Source organism: Camelus bactrianus, chromosome 6, assembly GCF_048773025.1.
Source record: "Camelus bactrianus isolate YW-2024 breed Bactrian camel chromosome 6, ASM4877302v1, whole genome shotgun sequence".
NCBI lineage: Eukaryota > Metazoa > Chordata > Mammalia > Artiodactyla > Camelidae > Camelus > Camelus bactrianus.
In genome coordinates, this window is record NC_133544.1 from 4,188,402 (window position 1) to 4,207,682 (window position 19,281).

Below are 19,281 nucleotides of genomic sequence, written 5' to 3' on the forward strand. Positions count from 1 at the left end.
GAAAGGAATCCATAACAAGCATGACTGGGGGGTGGCTAGTGTGATCATAAATGGGGGGCTCAGAGTGACACCTGGAGGAGGGGCCGAGTGTGACACCTGAGAGGAAGAGGGGCCGAGTGTGACACCTGAGAGGAGGAGGGGCTGAGTGTGACTCCTGAGTGGAGGAGGGGCCGAGTGTGACACCTGAGAGGAGGAGGGGCCGAGTGTGACTCCTGAGTGGAGGAGGGGCCGAGTGTGACACCTGAGAGGAGGAGGGGCCGAGTGTGACACCTGAGTGGAGGAGGGGCCCAGTGTGACACCTGAGTGGAGGAGGGGCTGAGTGTGACACCTAAATGGAGGAGGGGCTCAGTGTGACTCCCGAGTGGAGGAGGGGCCCAGTGTGACACCTGAGAGGAGGAGGGGCCGAGTGTGACACTTGAGAGGAGGAGGGGCCAAGTGTGACACCTGAGAGGAGGAGGGGCCGAGTGTGACACCTGAGTGGAGGAGGGGCTGAGTGTGACACCTGAGTGGAGGAGGGGAGTCTAAATGACCCTACGGGACACCTAAAACAGGGCTCTGTGACACATGAGTGCAGAGGAGCAGAGCTGTTGCATAAACCTCACTGTGGTTTTTTACCCTCAATCTTTCTGAGATAACGGGCATCCTCGGGTGGATGTGGGACCCCCATGGGACCACCTCATCCCTACAGACTCCCAGGCAGCTTTTACACATGCCACACCCATTGTAATTCAGATTCCAACCCTCATAGGCAATTTAACAATCCTGAAACTACAGAAGTTCATTCACCAAAGGGAGAAATTCTGAATCAGTAACCCTAAGAACTCTGAAGACGCCCGAGATCCTCTTTAACTGCGTCCAGGCCAATCCTCGAAGAGGACCTTTAAGATATCTGCTCCACCATCACACCCCAGCAGCCCGTTCCCCTCCCCCGGAACATCCACAGGGTCTCCTGGACACTAGAGGGTCCCCGATTCTGGCTCTCCAAGACCCGCAACCTTCCCCATTGGATATTTGACTTGACCAAGCAAAGACATTACAGTCAATACACAAAGCAATTCCAACCCTTGACCTCCGTCTTTTGAGAGAACAGAAGTACATTGGAACAGCCCAAAGCAGGAGGATGCAGCTCAGAATTTTACAATGGAATAAACTTGACTTTACAAGAAATTCACTGCCTTGTCCACCATTTTCTAATTTTATCCCAGAACCATAACACGTCATCACAGACTGGGCCTGCCCCTCATCCATCCCCGAGACTCCCTCTCCTCCAAGGTGGTCTAACCCTGCCTTGAAACCACTTCAGCGCTGAGGAATGAGAAGGGCAGGTCCTCCTCTCCCCTCCAGCTTCCCATCTCTCATGTCATTCATTCATTCACTTCAACTTCAGTAGAAAGAGCACAAAATTTGGTCCCCAACCCTCCTCCCTCTGAGGTCTGACGTGTGACCCTCAGGGAACCGGTCTGAGCATCGGTTTTACCCTATAAAAAGGGAAGGATGTGACCAACATCAAAGAATCTGGGCAGGACTGGGTGATCAGCAGCAGAGGGGACAGTGAGGAGGCTGACCCAGAGAACGGGGTGCAGAGTGCAAGTAATCAAGGCTCCCGAGGGCAGGACCCATGCCCGGGGCCTGGGAGCAAGGACCCCCCCGGCAGACTGGGAGGGCCTCGGCTCCTGGTGCTGTTTCTCAGATGCAGACCACCAGCGGGGAAGTAAGGGGGCACAGGTGGGCTCTCCATCCATCCTGCTCAGCTCACCTGGGCTGAGCCTTCCTGCCCCCGCCCACACACAGTCAGACCTGCCCTTCTCTGCACTCCATCCCCGAGCCGCCTGGGCCCAGGCCCCCTGCCCTCCGCTGGCTCCCATGCGTCTTCCGAGGTGTGCGCTCCCAAGGGCCACGTCCATTTACTTGATGCCTGGCACAGGGCCTGGCACACAGTAGACCTTCACCGAATGTGCAAACGAATGAATGAAAGCCTACCATGTACAAGGCCCTGGGGGCCAGAGTGAGCCCCGAAGCGAGGATGATGGAGGTGAGGCGGATGATGAATGGGTGATGGCCGGGTCCGCAGGGATGGAGATGAGATGCTGTGCTCAGGTGAGAGGCCAGGTGGAGGTGATGGGAGCCCGAGAACACCGGCCCACAGGGAAGGATGGGCCGGGTCCTGGGACCCAGAGTTGCAGGTGACAGTGAAGCAGGGAGGGGATGATGGAGCCCATGGTGACAGACATGCGTGAGATGGACCCCAAAGACTAAAGGAGGGGGAGGAGGAACCTAGGACCCACAAGCTGGGCCCAGAAATGTCTAAGGCTCGAGATGGGACACGGATCAAGAGCCTTGGCCGTCACAGCCCAGCCCAGATCCCGCTCATCACCCCTGTCCACTTGCATCAACAGAATCCCCATCATGTGCGAAGTTCTGAGAACAATTGGTAAGCCGAGAACTTTGCCAGCGAGGAACAATGGACACCTGCCAACATTTTTGTTTGCATAACCCATTGAGAAATTTTGAAAAGCCACCTAACCCTGCCTTCTCCGGCCCACTTTTAAATTGGTAAGGAAGCTTTCACGCCCAGCTTAGGGCTGCGGCATGTCACATAACATATACGTAACATGTATATACACATCTGTCAGCAGCTCAGGGCTGCGGATGGAGCTCATGCGTTACATCCACTCTCAACCCGGCTGGCAAACCAATCGGACAAGACAGACTTTTTCATTAGAAAAAGCCTGTCATTTTTAGCATTTTTCAACCCAAATCAACGTGTGTCTAGGCGTCATGAAGACAAACAAGGCCCCTCTGGATTCTGAATCTCAGGCAGACGCGCCCCCCGGGATGATGAGGGGGCGGGGCACCGTGGGACCGGCAGGAACTGACCTGGACCGCGCAGCATCTGTGCTGAGTGCTGTTAGGGGCGCAGGCGTCCTCTGGGTCCGAGACTCTGTCGAGGGTGCAGTGCAGCAGCCGAGGTCTGGGAGGTCCTGTCTGGTCCAGAGGTCCCAGCCAGCGCCAGCTGGGGGCAGATGCCCCAGGCAGTGGCCAGGGAGGCTGGGCCAGGACCCAGCGTACCTTGTTCACCCGTGAGGTGGCTGAATGTGTACTGTAAGCTGCCGGGGAGCTGGGGTCTAGGGGGAGCTGATCAGAGCCCCACACAAGCGGGGAGGAGCTGGGGAGTTGAGGGAAGGGAAGGCTCCGCTCCAGGACACCTGGGTAAACAGGGCAGAGCTGGGGGGCCGGGGTGTCAGGAGCTTAGAGGGCAAGATTTCCTGACCTGTGGCAGCGCTGCCAAGGCAAGGCAATGTGGGCAGGGGGCAGACAGCGGGGGTGAGGGGTGAGGGCCGAGGCCACCACTCTTCTGCCGGCTGATGCAGAATTGGACACGCAGATGGTCTGGGGGACAAAGCTACAGCGGGCATGTGGTAGGGGTGACTGCGGGGCAGGGGTCTGGAATCCACACTCAGGACATCTGGGGTTGGAAGACACCCACTGTCTCTCACCTCCAGCCACTCTCCACCCTCTGTCTCTCTCTCTCACAGGCACGCACACACAAGCCCAGACCCGCATGCACACGCACGCACGCCCATGTGCACACACACCCAGGCACACAGGAACATGCACACACAGGCAGGCCCAGGCTCACATTCACATCACCCCTGACCCCAGCCAGGGATCCCCTGCACACTGAGCCCTCCCCAGGCTGGGACAACACCTGAGCCTCATCTGATACGGGGGTCTGTGCAGGAGCTGGGGTGAGGGGTGCAGACTCCTCGCTGGACCAGGGATCCCAGCTTGCAGAAACCCTCCGGAAGCAGTTCGCTCACAGAGCACAGGAGCATAGGCTGCGGGGGGAGGGGGGTCTGGCTAAGGCCTGGCCCTTTGGGGTCACAGTCAATTCTAAGTGAAAGGAGGCAAGTTCCAGCCAGGGTAATTAATCCCAAACGGCCACGCAGGGGTTCCTAGCAGTGCGACCCTCTGATTTCTGGGCACTGAGACCCCGGCCATGGCATCACAGGAAAGGTGGCCCCATCACCCTACGGACGAGTGAGTATCCCATCTCTGAGCCTTGGCGCGGGGGTCCCATGAGCACCCAGCCCCACACAGGCACACATCCGTCCACTCCTTCCACCATCAGCCAACACCAGGCAAACAGATAAAGTGCTTTGTGAAGTGCAGGTATATAGGTAACGATCCACAACACCCTGCCAGCCCCCACCCGCCCCCACCCCACCCACCCTCGGGCAACTCGGTGACCCGGGGAGCTCTGCCTGCGGGGGCCCCTCCGCTGCAAGAAGGCAGTTCCAGGCCTGCGGGCTGTCTAGGAAACACACAGCTATCAAATTCACCTAATAAATGTCTCCCTGGGGTAGGGGTTCCCCCTCCTTCGCTGACTAATCGAGTAACATTTGGCTTGAATTTGGCCTGACTCTCTAGACCAGTTGGCTGCTCGCTGTCCTGCCCCCCACTGTCCTGCCCAAGCGTCCTCAACCCGCCTCCACCCACGGGTGGGCCCGGCCTCCACAGAGGGCGTTTGCTGCTACGATGATGGCTGGGTGCACGGGCAGGGGTAGAGTCCCAACTGTCTCCTGAAAAATGCCAGGAAGGCACTGCCTCCTAACAGCCTGTGTGTGAGACCCACCCCCCATGTGAAGGGAGCTTGAGAGAAAGCTTTCCGTGGGCCACCAGCCCCTGCCTCAATCCAGCCCCCAGCCCCAAACTGGGGGCCACCAGTGTGGATAAGAGGGGGAAGTTAAGCTCATCCCAGAGAGGATTGTAGCCTAAGGCCTCTTCCCTCCTCACTTCCTCTAAGAACTGAGCTGAGGGTATCAAGGAAATCTAGGGCACAGCTCGAGCCCCTCCCAGGAAGGATGAAGGCCACCATCATCCTCTCCCTCAGGAATCACCTGCCTCCTTGCCGCTAATCTATTGTACCGGGTGGTCACTGCTCACAAAGCATGAGCGGGAACTCCCCCAAGAGAACGTCCCTCCAAAAAGCAGGAGGACAGAGTGAGTGATGGGGAAACCAGAGTTCCGCGGGAAGAGTCAGAGACAAACAGTGGCAGGGTCTGGCTCCCTAGATCCCGGGCAGGGGTCCTCTCATCCCATCACCCCCATACCCCCAGAGCAGCCTCACTCCCTCTGGTCTGGTCTTTCAGCATGGTGCTGGGGCTGGGCTCCTGGAGAACCATCAGTCCGTCTGCCCAAGGAGACTGGCGCGCTGGTGCCAAGCCTTCCTACTTCTGCCCTCTTGATGGGTGTCTGCGGACAATCCACTCAGCCTTCCGGGCTCTTCCTGAATCTCAGTAAAATCAGAGGCAGCCTGGGGTAGGGAAGCCCTCTCCAGAAATGGGTCTGGTCTTAGTGGACATCAAGTAACCAATCTTTCTCTTGGCCTCAGTCTTTCCATCTGTAAAATGGGAGCTGACTGGGAGACACCTTGGGCCATTTAGCCCTGACCAAGGGGAAGCCCTCTCCACTGAGACCACAAGCAGCAGCAACTGGAATTTGGTCTTCAGCACTGAATTAAATTCATCTCTTCCCCCAGAGTCTCAACACAATGCCTAGCACATTCCAGAAAATCTTAGAGTCCGACAGCCACCCTGGGGAAGGCTGTATAATAATCTCTAGACTGTCTTAAATTAGGATGCTCTGCCTGATGATCTGGAAGCTCCGTCTGTCCTTATTTCCACTACTGCAGCTCTACTTTGAGCCTCACTCCCTGAAGCCGACAACTTAATGGGCTGATATCACATTTTCTTCACAAACATTACAAGCCCGCTGGCTCACCCGTTTTGCATTTGGCTTCAGAATTTGTTGTGGAGACTTCTAGGAAATCAGCAATGAGTGATTCTAATAATTGCTTGTTCTTGGAAATCTCCTAAAATAACTTGGCCAAATGAAGTGGGGTGGGGCAGGGCAGTCCCCTAAGACGCCATCTCTCTCCATTCCATCCCAGCTCTCAAGTTCCACTTACTCATAAAAGAAGTTTTTGTGTACATAGTTCCAAATTCAAATGAATTTCCAGGAAATATCACCAAAATGAGGTTGGCATCGTTAGGGTGTGTTTAAGAACTCTTGCTAGCGGCTCCCTTTTCCTGCCAACTTCGAGTGCATAAAGTCAGTCGGTTTCTGGGATATATTATTGCAGCTATGTTTGAATGGCATAAATGACGATATCAGATTCTCAGAACCTCCCAGTCTAGTGATTTCAGCATCAGCTCATCCAGAATAACATCAGCATGCTCTCCTCCCAGAGTCGGCACTTCTCATCACTTCGACTGTATCTACCCACGATGTTCTTACGGTTTCTGAGCAAGTCAATGTTTTGGGCCTTATTTTATTCATTACCACCTCTCTCCAGTTTAGTGGGCAGTCTGGTGTCAACCGAGTTTCCGAAGGACCACAGCTACTGTCAAGGTGCTTGGGGCAGGCTCCCAGACCAAAATGCAGCTGCATGTGGGAAGCTGCCATCCTGCCCCTGTGTACAAGGGGGCCTCCTTTGCCGTCCATGCATCTTGGCATCCATCGTGATGGCCTGGCCTCATCTCAGTCCCAACCTCAATGAACTTCCGTTGCTGGAAAGAGGCAACCAGATCTGACCAGCCCCGAGGTCGCGGCTTCACGCCGGGAAGGCTAGTGGGCGTTTAGCACCTTCCCCTGGGAGAGGAGCTAAGCCGCAGAAATGAGCTTGGGTTACATTCCAGGGTCCAGCCAACTTGGCAGCCCCGTAGGTCAAGTCTGGTGTGCAGCCAGCCGGGAGTCCAGCACAACGAAAGGCAGAAAACGGCGCTTTGCTGCCGAGACACAGGCTCATGGGCAGGCTTCGTCGGCAGGGCCCACCCACCAACCACGACTTACACGGCCACACTCTTCCCAGCACTCCTCCTCCGCCTGGGAGTCCGGGCTCTGCAGTTCTCCTTTTGCACCTGGACCCCAGCTTCCTGCAGGGTTCAGATTCTGTCTCCAGTGTTGCTAGTGAGGAGTGCTGCAGGCCAGGGGTGGAAAGCAGGGCCTCCCCTGCCATCTCCAGTCTCAGTTAGACCTCCTCGCCCAGACAAGACCACAGCCTGAGGCTTTCTCCCCAGTCCTGCATGTCAGAGTTTCAGAAGAGGCTGGAGCTGCGGTCTCAGCTCTGGACCACCAAGGGGATCTTCACTCTGAATGCACAAGCTTCGACAGAGGCCGGGGCTCTGCCCACCACGTGTAGGCCTCTCTTGGACTCTCAGCTCCCACATGGCTGGCTGGGCGTAGACTCACTAGGGTGGGCACATTCTGAAGGCCATCTTCTCACCTCAGTGCTGCTTGGACCATCCCTCAGCACCATCCACGTCTCCATCTCCGTGAAGGGCTAGGGTCATGTCTCCTTGACTGAGACGTGGCCATGGTCCCTGTTTCCAAAGTGGATCTTTCTCTCTGCAAAGGGGCCATGCTCAGCCCACACGGTCATGGCTGGACTTGCCTGTAGTTCTCTTGAGGCACCTCCCTGCAGGGAGGGGAGGAGGGTAGGAGGAAGAGGAAGGAGGGAGAAGGAGGGAGAAGGAAGAGGAAGGAGAAAGAGGAAAGGACGAGGAGGAGGTGATGGCAGTGGCGGTGGTGGTGGTGGCTCTGGCTTTGGCATTGATGGTGGCAGCAGCAGCGGTGGTGGCAATGGTGGTGGTGGTGGTGGTCAACCTCTCCTCTCCCACTGGTTGTGTGTCCAGCTTGTCTGCTCCAGCAAAACCAGGTGTGCTGACCCCAGGATTCCTCGTGGACTTTGGTCTGAAGCTCCCTTGCCCTTGCCCGTTTAGCCCCAGCCACATGCTGCTGGCCAACAACCTGACCTTCCTGAGCTGAGTCTCGGGGTGCAAAACGGGGCACCCCTGCCAGCGGGGCAGGGGCTGCATCTCAGGCTCTACCTCTGTGGCCCCCTCCAGGCCCTGCTCAGTAGCCACCTCGTGGAATGAGATGGTCCTGCCAAGCTGGACCAGTTGGCCATCCACTCACCGTTAGTTTAAGCATGACAAGTGCTCTACCCGGCCCTTGAGGAGGGGGCGGAAGAGTCGCAGCCTGGGGGCAGCCCCTTGGGGCTCCAGGGACCAGCTCAGACTTCCTTCACCTCCTGTCTACATTCCTTCTGGAAAGAAACTTTGCATCCTAAAACCATTAGAAGAAGGGGGACCAGCCCGGGTTAGTCCATTCAAACATGCCTCAGTCTCAGAATCCCACCAGGTTAGCTTTGCCTCCGGGCATCCCATCACCCTTGAGTGCCCGATGGGCAGGGTACAGGTGGCTTCCTGGGATTGGAGCTGGCGGCTCCCCTGTCCCCCCCATCACATGGCCCGAGGTGAGGGGAAGCCCCAGCCAGACAGCCTCCCAACATCCACCCCTCCTCAGATTAGTAGCACATCCATCACTGTTTTTGTTAAGGCAAGAAACACATTTATTGAGAGCACACAGGGTGTGCCAAGCCGCCGGGGGGGGGGGGCACTTTCAAACCGCGTCACACTTTCCTCACAACAGCCCTGTGAGGTAGGTGTCCGAGCCCATTTCACAGATGCGGGCAGCGAGCCTCGGCGCCCCCCCAGTCTCAGGGTTCATGAGGGGTGGGTGGGGGTCAAGCCCGCGTGTCTGACACTCAGATCATTGAAGTCCATCAGTCAGAGGGCGAGCGGCCACTCAAGGGGAGGCGGGGAGGACACGCCCCTCCTTGCAGCGGGCAGCCCGCGTCCAGAGTCTCTGGGTCCAGCCTGTCCCGTGGGAACGTGTGCAGGTGTCCCCGTGGCTGTGGAGGCTGAGAGAGACACAGGTGCAGATGAAGGCCGCCCGCTCCCGGGCCCCCTGGCCGACAAGCGTTCTCATGCAGACAGGAAGCGGGCAGAGGAGGGACGCCCGCTCTGCCCAGGAGGCGGGCACGTGCGAACCCGGAGCGCCCGAGGCCAGGGCCCTGGCCCCCGCAGCCGTGGGGGCGAGGGGAGCACCCAGCCTCCACTCCTGCCCCTCTACCTGGCGCCCTTCAGCTCTGGGGTCCAGTGTACCACCCCTCCCTGGTCTCCTCCTCCTGCAGAGACTTTCAGAAGCACCAGTAACTTCTGGTGGATCCCACCTCACTAACCAGAATCTAAGTCTTGGCCTTTCTAGAAACCACCCCAGCTCTCCTGTCCAACCTATTACCAATGAAACCTGGGCGTGTTCTAGCACATCCACTTCCTCCTCCTCTGGGGGATCTCTCAAAATTCTCCCTGATCCTCCCACTTCAGCCTCAACCCCTCCCCCTAAACCTGTTAACTCTCTGTATTTAAAAGCAAACCCTTCCTTCCCTCACTGCCTCCCCAGAGCTGGCCGGGTGCTTCCCTGACATCCCCCACGCTGCCCAGCAGTCACTTGGATGCCACAGTTCCAGAAAGCACAGAGCTTGTGGAATAAATGCCCTCAGGTTGCAGGGAGCCACGGCCAACTGGGAGGGCAAGGGGTGAGTGCACCCGTGTGCCAGGTAACAACACCTTTATTTTCACATAAACAATCTCACTGACCCCAACAATAACCACGCCAGGTAAGGTGACTATTTCCAGCTTACAGCCGAGCAACCTCACCCAGGCCACACGCACATAAAGGCACCTGGACAGCCTCAAACCCAGACCTTGATTCTCGGAGTCAGCCTGTGGGGCGCAGCCAGGCACACAGCTGCCAACCCGAGTGGACAGTCATTGTGTACCCATTCTACAGGTGGGAAAACTAAGACTTGGGGTGGTTCAAGGAACCCACCCAAGGCCATTACCCTGGCAGATGGTGATGCCAGGACCAGAACTCAAGCGGGCAGAGCCGCACCCCTCCAGAGTCCCCCCTCCTCCAGAATCCCACCCCTCAGCCTGTGCCCAGGCACTGGTCTTTGGTGGGGGCAAGAGCAGGAGCAAAGAATCAAGGTCTGGGGTTCCATCCTCCCTCACTGACTCGGTGACCATGGCTGCATCCCAGACTGGGCATGTGCCTTACAGGTCAGTGTGGATTGTCACCAACGGTGAGGACAAAGACATCCCCATCCCCAGGGCAAGGGCTCCTGAGACCTAAGGCCAGGATCCCCTCCCACTGGGGGTCCAAATGTCACATTATCAAAATCACTTGGACCACAACACATATGAGTACATTTTAGCCCAATAAAGTTTTATTCTCAATATAAGTATTTCCATAAATATTCAGAAGACAGCTGTTCCCATCAGGAGAGGCCCTCCGGTGACTGCCCTCTGGGCTGCGTCCCCGGGGCGTGCCCCCCACCACAGGCAGAGACCCTCAGGATTTGCCCTGAGAGTCTTTGCCAAGAAAGCATACCCTTTCCTCTTAAAGAAACGCATGCAGATTCACCACGTACATCAGCCAACAGTCAATTCTCATCCATTAGAAACCCTGCCTTGTCCGTCAGTGAGCATCTATCAGGCACCTACTAGCACAGGCACAGGCTGCAAAGGGTCAGGAAAGGGCTGCACAGGCCTCCGAGTAAGAGAGGGGGTGCAAGGGCAGCTTGACCACAGCCTCACTGAGCCTCTGCTTTCTACCTGCCCTCCAGAGGCGGGCACCCAGCCCTGCCCCCATCAAGAGGATGAGGTCCTGAAAACACCGGGCACCTGAGACAGTCCCTCATCCCTGGGTGGCACAGAGGCCGGTCTTTGAGGAGCCTCAGGTCCATCAGGGAGCAGATCGCTACACACAGACTCTCAGTCCCCCAGGAGGAGGGCCCTACCGACCTGTCCGTACCATGGGGGCCTCTCAGGAGCACCGAGGCAAGGTCCCCCCTGCTTCGGACAAGTTCTCAAGGACATGAGGTGACCATGTGCAGACACCAAGGGTGACCCTTCAAAGGCTCCCTCAGCAAAGCCCACAGGAGTGTGGCATCAGGGAACCTGGCATGGTGTGGAAGCCACGAATGCGAGGAGTGGCCAGTTTAGCTCTAAGATGGGCCGGGGCCCAACCCCTCAAGGCTGCGGAAGGCAGAGGTCCGGGAGGCTTCCACAGGGGGAGGGGTTGGATGAGAGGGGTCCAGAGTGGGTCCCCAACTCAGGCCCACCTGGATCGGAATTTGAGGATGTTACAGCAGAATCCTGCTGCCCCACACACCTAAGACAGAGGTCGCACAGAGCCCCCAGTCCAAAATGGCCCCTGCAGGGACGTCCCCTGGGACTCCTGCCAGAGCAGGGGAAGTATCTAATTCTGTCAAGTTTCTAGGTCCAACTCAGACCCCACTGAGCCCTAGAGGAGCTTGCCCCCCACAGGAGCACTGCCAGGCGCGCGGTGGGGCCAGGGGCATGCTGGGACACCTTCGGGCTGGCGGAGACCAGCCGCGGGCGCCGGGAAGCCTTGTTTGGTTGAGCTGAAACAGCACCGGCTTTTCATTTACTGCTGTTCAGCCCTGGCTCTGAGAGCTAGCTGTCCCTGATCCTCAACTTGCTCATCTATAAAATGGGCCCACACTGCAATCAAGCAGGGAGCTTACAGGGCACAGTGTTTAATATCCAGGCCCATGGAGGGGGCTGAGCACTAATTTCGTGAACTTACTGCCAAGGAAAGATGGAAGAGGGTGTGAGGAAATTACAAGCCAGGCCTTGACCCTAAAGGGCAGAAGAAGGAGTTTTAGTCCCCAAAGATGTTACCCCCAAAACACCCTCACACTCTCTAAACTGCCCCTCACTCTTCCTCCCTTGAAAATACCTTCAGGGCACCTGCAGAAGCCCCCTAGGCAGACTGGCATCACAGGCACGGCAAACCCAAAGCCGTCACCTTCAGCCTGCACGTGAGCAGCAGCCCGGGAGGGGAGGGAGGCGGAAGGGAGGCTCCGAGGCAGGTAGAAAGCATCACTCATTAACCAAACCGCTATTCACCCCGGCCCCACACCGCTGAATGCCTGCAGGCCGCCCACCTCTGCCTTACACATCCCACTGACTGCTGGAAATACAATCTTAGTGTAAGGTCAAGGCTGACTTTTTATTCACTTAGATCCAGCAAAGCCTTCCCTGTTCCTTTCGACACAGCCCCCAGCACACGACCCTTGCCAGCGAGAGCCAGCATTTCATTAGCACTGTTACAGTTCACCCAGGCCTTGGCCCTCACAACAACCCCGTGAGGTAAGCTTTCTGGTGACCCGGGCACGGCTTAGAGAAAAGGAGACCACGGGTCAGAGAGGAGGAAATGACTTGCCCAACATGACCCAGTGAGTTAAGCGCCCCCCGGATTCTAATTTCTAACACAAAACACTGACTTGTTCCTCGGACAGCTAAAGTTCCATCGAGTGTCACACGAGACAAGAGTCCTGCTTTTCACACAACACACGTCATACAGAAGTCCGTAAGACAGAGCACACCGATTGTTAACAGGTTAATTGGGAGCAGAAATACAATCCCTTAGTAAAGTTATAAGCAACCGCCGCTTGCATTTGATTACAGTTTTGTTATTTGACCGCCACCCATCCACCTATTCAACAGAAGTGGAAGGCGACCCCTACCACTGGCCTGGGGCTGTGTTAGGCACCCTGGCTGCTGGCATTTGTGCCCAAATGTTGTTACCTGGGAGAGGGGACCTGAGGGAGAGGCCGTGTGGTGTCTTTGGCAGCTGGGGCCTAATGTTGGGGGGAAGGACACTGCTGGGAGGGTCTCTCCTAGAGCAGGCGCTGCCCACAGGCCAGACACAGTGGTAGGAAGGGCACAGCCGGGGCCTCCCCGCCGCCTGCGGGGGCGAGTCTGAACGCGCACCCCAGGGGGCCGGGGCGTTGCCCAGAGGGGTCACCATTCCCCTCACACGAAGGTTCCTGTCCAAAGGACTCCCATCGAACCTGAGAATGCCATACAAACACAGCATCCTATCCCACAACAGCCCCCTGCGTGTTTGGCAAAGTGATTTCCCACCAATCTGCCCAAATCAGGCTACCCCTCCTGGCCTTTCATCCCAACCCAGCACACCCCCGGGGGCACGCGCACGCCCTTTCAGAATCACAGTTCAAAATGCTGGTTACATTGGTCCTCACAACAGCCCTGCGAGGTGGGTGCCGTGGTTCCCCCCAGAAGACAGGCTCAAGCTGTCATCGTAAACCACACACGTTTGTCCAGCTCCAGGGTCCTGGCTTTGTCCACTACGCCCACTTCCCGGTGCAACAAACAAAATACAGAATTCTAAGTAGAGCCCCCAAGACCCACACCTCGTCCCAAGCACGTAGCAGTGAGCCAAGAGCGGGTCCCACCTGGCCTGGGACCTGCGTGGATGCTGGGGGCTGCTTCCAGGGTTTACCAAGCGTGCTACGCCTCAGATGCCCTCTTGCACCAGTGGACTGTTCTGTGCAGACCCCACAGGGGTCATGATCCTTGCCCTCCAAATGAGCAATCACCTCCCCCATTTTCTCTAAATAGAGCCCAGAATTAATGAAATCTCAAAGGGACAGGAATGACTCTAAGATCCGCTTTGTACAAGATCAAGGTGTTCTAATGACTTGAAAGCCGGCTCGCAGCCAGAATCAGCTGCTCATCTCGGACCCTCCAGCTCTCCTCCTGCCACTTGAGGCTACGGACTATGATTTCTGAACACCCAGGAACACAGCTGTCTGATTACTGATCAACCAAGTTCTACGAGGAACAAAGTTGGAGACAGGCGATCAGACGCCACAGAGCTCAGATCCAGGAGGCAGAGCTGCATCAAGGGTCCCGCCTCATCACCGACACACAAACACGCTCAGATGTGGGAGCGCATCCTCGTGAGCCCACTCCAGTATAGCACCAGCCGATTTTTTAAAATGTTTGCTGACCGTGACTGAATGAATGAAGGAATGAGAGAATGAAGGGATGAGTTTCAACCACTGCCATCTGGTGGAGGAAGCTGAAGGGCTGAGGCCAAAGCTCATGGCAGGGACCATGCACCGGGCAGGGTGGCCTGGGGGGGACATCTCCACTCACGGGCCAGGTGGGGTGGGGTGGAGTGGGAGGGTACCGCTCTCGGACCCCGGCCCTGGATCTGTTGCGATGTGAGATGCAGGGGAGAGCGCCGTGGGAGGGAAGCCGTGTGGGTGACGGTGGCGGATGAGATCCAGCTGGGATGTGCTCAGAGCAGTGACCCCGGAGGAAGAAGCCACAAAATAAGGGCGTTCACGTCATAACCACAGCCCATGGCGCTACACAGCCCGCCTGAAAGGAGAAGGTTTGCTTTCAGGAAAGGGAAAGGCCAAAGCACCAGGTCAAGAAATGTAGGCCGAATGCATGGATGGATGGACGGATCGGATTCAGGGACCAGATTAACGTGGGGAATCGTCGCTGGCCTCCCGAGCTCCGATGCCGCGGGAAACGTGTGGGGAAGTCTGATGCACACAAACAGCGCTCGGTGCTATAGTAGAGGGTCGGGGGAGACGCAGCCCACGGCTGAGAGCAGAGGGCGTTCTGGAGAGCGGGGGCGAGGCCTCTTTGGGTAACGTGCCCTCCCAGATGACATGATGACCTTTGAGCTCTGACCAGCATTGGGGTGGACCATGAGAGGAAACCCAAGGAGAACATGGGGTCCATCCTGCTCCTTGGATTACGGAACTGAACTGTCTCAGTTGAAGTAAAAACAAAGGAGGATTCACTATCAGCCCTGCCCCAGCATGTCCCATTAATCAGTTACACCCCAAAGACCACCGTGGAGACCCAGGGCACATCTGCTCACCCATCACAGGACACTGGGAGGGGAAGGGTAACAGATGGCCTCAGCTGACCCCCTGAAGGGTGGGAGATGGTGGTCTGGGGGCCTGTCTTCCTCTCGGTGAAATAGGGGAGTGGGCGGGACAGGTGGGAAGTCCCCCAGCTAACTGTACAAGATGCTGGCAAAGTTGTCTGGACCTGGGAGGATCAAAGAGCTATTCCTGCCCCACGAGTTACAGAGGCGAGGTTAGAAATTATAAATCCTAAATGCACAGGCCTACCCAGGAGATGATGTGGCCTTCCCTGTGGCTGGGCTGCCCAATGCGAGAGGTCATCCCACCACCCATTTCCCAGGAAGAAGCAAATCTCAAAGTCAAACAGACATGAAGGGCCATCTAGGCCAACCTCACCCCCACTATTTGAGTCTCCTTAAAACTACCTTCATCGAGTATCTGCCTGGACTGCCCCTTGAATGCCTCCAGTGATGAAGGGCTCACTACATCCCAAGGGCACTCATCCCATCCTTGCCCAGTGTCATCACAAAGCCATGACCAGTGGACTTGGACAAACAGTTCACAGAAGATGAAGTGCAATTTTTTAAACAAATACATATGAAAATGTTCACCCTTCATTAGTAATCAAAGCAATGCAAGTAAAAATGACAGAAAAACACTTCTTAACAGAGATAAACTAGCAATACCTTAACAAAATGCTAATATATTGCCAGACCTTGTAAAATGCTGTTAGCCTTCTGACATTAGTCAATATTCATACAAAATGCCTGGCCTTTCATTCAAGAAACTCAACCTTAGGAAATTCATGTGTTCATTCACCAATCTATTTATTCACTCATCCTCCCATCCTCTCCTCCATCAGCCAATCAACCACTGACCACCTACTCTCATCTTCATCCATCCTCCCATCCTCTCCTCCATCAGCCAATCAACCACCGACCCACTCACTCTCATTTTCATCCTCCCATCCTCTCCTTCATCAGCCAATCAACCACTGATCACCCACTCTCATCTTCAACCACCGTCCCATCCTCTCCTCCAACAGCCAACCAACCATTGACCCATTCACCCACCCACTCTCATCTTCATCCATCCTCCCATCCTCTTCCAATCAATCAGCCACTCACTCATTCACATCTTCATTCACCCTTCCATCCACTCCTGTAACATTTAGCATCTACAACATGTCAGGCATTAGAGGTACAAAGATCAATTCAACAAGCTTCTTGCCCTTAAGGGGCTCACAGCCTAGCAGGAGAAACTGATATACCATGAAGCAATGATCATTTCTAGGTGTGGGAAAATAATTCACAAGAATAAAAAAAAAGTGGGTGTGCTAAGCCATTAGCTGTGGCATAATTTGTAACATTAAAAAAAAAGATGAATTATGCATAGCAATAGTAACAATAGCAGGTTGATGTTGTGAATGATTGACAGGGCGGCTCAACGAGACACCAGGCAGCCAGCAAGGTGATAAAGTCTACGGAAGAAAGAAAAATGTTGACGACAGAATATTAAATGGAAAAGGCCGGATGTAAAAAAAAAGGGTATGTGGTGAAGAATGGCAATTAGGTTTGAAAAAAATGGATGCTCTTTAAAAAAAAATTAGATGTCCATTTTAAAAACATGTGCCCATAAACAAGCATCTGAAGGGGAGAAAAGAAAAGATGAGTGACGTGTGAGGATGATGGGTGACCTCCTGCTCTAGGTCATGAACCATCCACACCATTTACATTACGATCACAAGGTGGCCCTTGGCCCACCTGCCCCAGAGGCTCAGCCTCCATCCTCTGCTCTCTGGAAGGCCGGCCCGAAGCCAAGCTTCCTGAAGAGGGAGGAGAGAGTCGCACAGAACCCAGGGAGACGTGTAGCTCAGAGTCGCCAGGGGCAGGATTTGTGCAAGGGGTGCATGCGGAGGTCAACACCAACAGACAAAATCTGCCCTTTTTTAAGAAAAGAAAAAAATAAAAGAAGAAACACACACTTGAGATAGGCCCTGGTCAGAGAGGAGCACTGAGACCCCATCTTGGACCTCGTGGGTCGAGCACAGACAGAACCAGGACAGGGGAGGGTGTGGAAAGTCAACCCCTGGCTTCTGCAGCCTGTCCTGAAACTCAGCATCCCAGAACTAGAGGCCCTCAGAATACCAGATCCCAAGCTCTTAGACCCCTGACCCAATGCCCTCCTGCCCTCCTCATGCCTAAAAAGACAGAACTCATCTGATCCCAGCCCACTGGCCCATTCCACCCATGGGGACCCTCTGACAGCCTCATGGACTTGGAGAGGAGGCTCCTCCAAAGGTTTGCCCCTGTTCCTCGTACTTCCTCTGTGCACATGGCTGGGACCCTCCCTTCCCCATCTGACACCCAATCTTTCCTAAGTCTTCTTGACCCTCAACTGACTTTTAAAACAAGCGCACACAAGGGTTCTTCAAAAAGACCCTCCCAGTTTCTTCGTGTCCCAAGCCCCTCCTGTCCCCACCCTGGTCCACACGATGACTCCTGGGCTGCTTGGGGGGCTCTTTGGGGACCTCATCTGAGCAGCTGTCCCCAGGGGTAATCAGTGTGTCCCTAGGCTTCAGGCTGGCCGAGGCAGAGCCTGGAGTTCCCAGATTCCAAAAGAGGAAGAGAGCAGAGCCCTGAAGCCCCAGCGCCACATGAGGCCCACAAGGCGCTGCTCACGTGGCCCAGACACGTGGCGCTGGAGGCCGGGAAGGGTGGCTCCTGACACATGAATTCCACGTCCTCCATCTTCTAAATGCCGTTTTCACCCATTCAGGGCCCGCGCTCAAAGCGTGGAAGCTGCCCCTGGTCCCCCATCCCCCACTCCCTCTGCACCTCCTGTCTGCAAACCCTATAGCTTGGATCCCTGCGCCCCGGCGTCCCTGCCCTCAGAGCGCGCCTGGACCAGAGCTGCAGCCCCGCCTCGAGCCTGTGGCCAGCCACGCCCTGTTCCCACCAGGGACCCAAAGTCACTCCGAGTGTAACTCCCCTGCAATGAACTCCCTACTCCCCGCCCACCAGGCAAAACATTAGCCCCACCTGCACCCGACTCCCCGAGGCCTCCGTGCTCCCAGCCACGAGTCCTGGGTCCAGCCAAGCTGGCTCCTCCTGCTCAGGGCACTTGCTAGGAATTCAATTTTTTTTTTTTTCTTTTAATGTCCCAAACAGGAATTGAGAAGTTTGAGAGGGACTTCGGTCCTCATTTTTGTAGACAAACACAGGCACACAACACACAAGTGCACAAATCCTGTCCAATACAGAGAAAGGAGACTGCACAGAACCAGGGGGTCCCTGGGGTCGGAAACGCCAGTACAAACAGCCCCCGAGAGAGCAGGTCACGGGGAGAGGGCACAAGTTCAACAACACACAGTGCCGACGCGCTTTCCGCAGAGATACAGAGTACATTGGAAACAGCCGAGAAGACAGCGAGGCCTTGAAACGGGCTCTGGGGATGCCAGGGCAGGGGGGCCGGGAGCCCGGGACCACTTCTGCAAACCCAACCCAGGCTGAGATGCACCTGCCCCGGGCCCCCTGAGTTGAGTAGGGAAGGCAGCCCACGCCATAGAAGACCCAGCTGCAAGGCTCCCGGGCAGTTTCAGAAAGTTGCAGGAACAAGGTTTCTTTTCTGGTGATGTGGCCCTGCCTGCCCTTCCCCTGCGCAGCCCCTGGGAGTGAGTGGCCCCGCCCCCTGGACGGCGCAGCGAGGCGGGGCCCATGCACCACCCAGGGCCTCCTGCTCCCTTACCCTCTGCTGCCCCCTGGCGGGAAGAGCCTCCCTCGCAGGTGACCCACGCCCATGGAAGGGCCCAGACACCCAACTGGCCCAACATCTCTTGTTCGCGCAACCTTCCTCAGGGCCCAGGGCCTGAGCCCTCCCTCCTCCCCAGGGCTATGGACAGGGCACTGCCAACCGTTAGGACAGCATTTGCCCCCATGATCAGTCCAAGCGGGGAGCCGATGCCATTCCAAGTTTACGGATGGGGAGATTGATAATGAGAGTAATGATGTGAAATGGCCCCCACAGCCAGGAGGTGACAGTGGCGCTCCAAGGCAAGGGTCTTCCTGAGGCAGCTCCTCCCCGCTGGGAAAGTGCATGAAACAAGCACACAACATGCGAAGAGCCACCCCGCCCTGGTACCCACTTCATTCAGCTGGCTGGAACCCAGAGACCCCAAACAGGAAAGTTCCTCCACCCTCTCCCTTCTATTTCTCCTTCCTCCCTTCCTTCCCCTCCCTCTTCCTTCCAGTCGCTCATCCATTTCTTCCGCCATTCATTCATTCAGATTTGATGCCTTTATTCACAGGCTTCGGTGGCACCATTCTAAATTAATGACAGCCCTTCATTCGTGGAGATCTCCATTCACCAGCCCCATTCAGTCATATGTTACATTTATTCCTTATTTCTTCCTTTTTATTCTCTTTCTCTCATTCTTCCTTATGTCCCCTCATTCTTATAAACTCAGGTGCACAGAAGGATGAGTCAGGACCCCATGCGACATCCTGTCCCTGGTCCACGCAGCTCCACCTCTCGTTCATTCATTCACTCACGCACACATTGGCCTTTCTGTTCTTGCTTATTAGGAGTTTGGGTTTTTTGTTTTTTGGGGGTTTTTTTACTTATTATTCGTCCCCTGGGAAATAATTTTA

The 19,281-nt window shown here is 55.9% G+C and overlaps 1 long non-coding RNA gene across 8 annotated transcripts in view; it reads right to left on the reverse strand.

Moving 5' to 3' along the window:
* Positions 1-8,392: 8,392 nt before the first annotated feature.
* The window catches only part of LOC105080015 (uncharacterized), a 34,663-nt gene continuing 23,774 nt past the window's right edge, over positions 8,393-19,281 (reverse strand). For 7 of the 8 annotated variants that reach the window (XR_012507380.1, XR_012507382.1, XR_012507387.1 and 4 more), the window contains one exon: positions 8,393-8,767. This is a non-coding gene — a long non-coding RNA (uncharacterized LOC105080015). Of the gene's footprint in view, positions 8,768-10,113; positions 16,113-19,281 lie in introns of those variants that run through there. The other variant, XR_012507388.1, reaches the window with a different exon arrangement.